This window comes from Pteropus alecto, unplaced genomic scaffold (assembly GCF_000325575.1).
Source record: "Pteropus alecto unplaced genomic scaffold, ASM32557v1 scaffold16, whole genome shotgun sequence".
Taxonomy (NCBI): Eukaryota; Metazoa; Chordata; class Mammalia; order Chiroptera; family Pteropodidae; genus Pteropus; species Pteropus alecto.
In genome coordinates, this window is record NW_006438867.1 from 2,178,630 (window position 1) to 2,181,623 (window position 2,994).

Here is a 2,994-nt window from a genome sequence, read left to right on the forward strand (position 1 = left end):
CCTCACCCCATGCCCACATGGTTACAATGGCTTCCTAACTGGTCCCTTACGTCTTATCTTGTTAAACTTTTCTCCTCCACCTACTTCCATTTTATAGTCTGTAGATTCTTCTTCTTAATTATCATTAGCCTCATTCTGCTCACTTTTCAACTTCAAGTTTCAGGAAGACCGTGAAGTGTAGTGAGTAAATGTCTGGGCTTTGGAGTCGAGATGACTAGAGTTTGAATTCTGAGTCAGGCCTTTGGGGGTGTTTCATTAAGTTTCAGATTCCTCAACTGTTAAATGGGGGCAATAATTCTCACCCTCTGGGATGTCTGTGAGGGATGAAAGGTGGCAGGTGCATAAAGCAGTCAGGTCCTGGCAAGGGACTCTCACAGCACGACAGCTGTCACCCTTCACTGCTAAACCAAGATGCCCCACTGTTCCCTAGCCACAATCACACAGCATTTATTTGGTGTTGTCTTATGTTGTAAAATTTTCTTATTTATCTGAGTTTGACAGTTCTCTTAGGAAACCTATTTCCATATGCAAAACCTGAAGGAATTCTGCACGTAGTAGGCATTTGGGGCTGCCTTCATACTTGCACAGGCTGTGCCTGCATCAGAGAGCCTGGCCTGTGGGGCTGAAGTCCAGCCTGCATGCTGCCTTGAAGCTAGTGCCCACAGAGCGCAACCGCTGTGAATGGGGGGAAGTGGTTCTATGGTTATCTAGGTGGTAGGCATTCGGACTCAAGGTATAGCTGAAATTCTGCCTCTGTATAGACCTCCCTGACACCTTCTCTGTGCCTGCACCCCTATGTGACACGAGGAGTTGTATGAGACTCGTTGGTACCTCTCCTAGTGAGACTGAGTTTACTGAGGGCCAGTGCCCTGTGTCCATGTGGTCAGTCCAGGCACCTGGTACTCAGGAAAGTGTTCAATAATAGATTTGGAATGAATGATTGCTCTTAAAGGCAAGTTCAAGAGAGAGAGGCAGAAAGAGTGCAGACTTAGGACAGAGTTACAGATGAAATGCGGGAAAGAGACTAGAAGGGGAGGGCTGTGCAGGCGACAATTCCAGGTTATGGCTCTGAGTGGAACCATGATAATGCCAGATCGAACAGAAGGTACCATAAAGTGTGCAAAGCAGAATCTCTGCACCTCTGGATTACTATAAACTGTCAGAAGTATCTCGGAACCGACCCTCTCATGGGTAAGGAAGCTGCTGTATAAGCCGCAGGAGCTCCTGTTGTGCCAAGAAGTCTTTGTAGTTTAGAAAAGGGGGAGCATAGTTTCACCTTGTGGTCTTCAGGTCTCGAACCAAAATTTTACTGGAGGTTATACCAAATCACAACCTATGACTGAGTCTACCCCCTCATATGATTCCCATTATGTAGTTTTGGGCGGAAGTTCTAACAAACAGTGAAATTGCAGCCAATCAAGAGGAAAAAATAAAGCAGAGTCTGGATTTCCTATTATAAGGAGAGTCAGCTTCTGAAAAACGGAGTGTCAACACTGAGCCTTCTTTCCCAGAGCTGGCATTTCTTCTTGGAACTCACCCGGTCTTACTGTTCTTGGGTATAATGGATTAACTTATTATAGTAGGTCTGAGGAATAAATGATAGGAATTGTATAAGTAATAGGTTAACTTTTAGATGCCCAAATTTCTTGGTATGTAAATAAGAACATACAGAGAAAGCAGATTACACACACTCAAAGAATCTGTAAATCCAACTCCTGCCAAAAGCCAGGAGAATTCTGTGAACTTGAAAGGACTCCATGCCAGAAGCATGAGCCAGCACCAGCAGAGGCTATGTTCCTTGCTCCACAGGGTGTCCTCTGCACTGTCAAAGGCACTCAAGAGAAAGAAACTGCAAGAGTGACTGGGCCATTTCTTAACAATGTATATTTTAGAGCGAGCCACAAAGTTCAATTCTGAGGCCCTAATTAGTTTACCTGCAATAAAACACACACCAAGCACAATATGTAGCTTTTAGCAGTCCAAATGTTCCCTGCGGTTTCACACCCAGAGCAGTCAAACTTAACACCTAGCCTGGAGCAGAGGTAAGTTGGCCAGGTGTAGCAACAAGAGTTAAATTCGAGTTTAATGTTCTACAGATGCTGTTTTAAACAAGGTCATTGCTCAATTACAACAGCAAGACAATGCAAAAATAGCATCTGCCAAGGGAAGAAAGTGCAGTTCTCAAAACCAGAAAAAGCAGTTATAAGCAAGACCTTGTGTTTACATTTCAGAGGTATCATGGCTTTTGGAGGACTAGTTTTCCTATGCACAGGAGCGATTGAATACTATCTTACACGGGTTTATTCTACTTTCACCTCTGCAGTAAGTGCTGATGGGGAATCAAAGGCCATCAGTATGCTGGTGGTACTTCCTAAGCATATTCTGAGGGGGTTCTAGGAGTCCATAGTGACCTCAAAAAACAGGCTACCTAGGTGTAGCCAGAGGCAGGAAGGTAGTACATTAACGTTGCTCAGTGCCCATAGGTTATCTTTATTAGATTAGATAATATAGTATATTATATGGCTGTTAAGCAAATAAATACACGTAAGGAAATGACAATCCACGTAATTATATGACTAGTTTTAACAACCACTCACCATTCAGAGTGATTAGATTTTCTTCTAACTACAGCAGTGCAAACCAGTTGCTCTGGCGCTGTCCATGGCATAATGATCTCCTTTACTCTGAAGAGCGGATAGGAACAAAGGGCAAGAAACAGTAAGCATCAGGGCCCGGAAAATGTCAGAGTGGCTCAGGAGGTTTCCAAACCGATTTGCTGGTCCTGTAACTCTCATTCTGGTAACAACCCTCCTTCGGCCTCGGGCTTCAGGTGGAGACGAGAAGTCTCAGGGTGGCAAGGGAGAGAGAAACGCGGGTAACACACGCTGGACGAGCCTCGCCACCGCAGACCCCGAGCTGGGCTTTGTCGCGGACGGTCGAGGAGGACGGAGAAGACAGCGGGGCTGGGGGCCGCGGCGCCCCCGCCGCCGGGCT

General features: G+C 45.6%; 1 protein-coding gene and 1 long non-coding RNA gene across 2 annotated transcripts in view; one reads left to right on the forward strand and one right to left on the reverse strand.

Annotated features, from left to right (window-relative positions):
* Positions 1 to 1,270: 1,270 nt before the first annotated feature.
* On the reverse strand, positions 1,271 to 2,963 carry LOC112482889. Its single transcript, XR_003047438.1, has 2 exons — positions 2,598 to 2,963; positions 1,271 to 1,585 (listed from the first exon to the last, which is right to left on the reverse strand). It is a non-coding gene; the product is annotated as an uncharacterized LOC112482889 (long non-coding RNA).
* The window catches only part of SMAD9 (SMAD family member 9), a 69,716-nt gene continuing 69,361 nt past the window's right edge, over positions 2,640 to 2,994 (forward strand). Inside the window, exon 1 of the mRNA XM_025049519.1 lies at positions 2,640 to 2,718. The gene's annotated coding sequence lies outside the window, so the exon portion shown is untranslated. The remainder of the gene's footprint in view (positions 2,719 to 2,994) is intronic.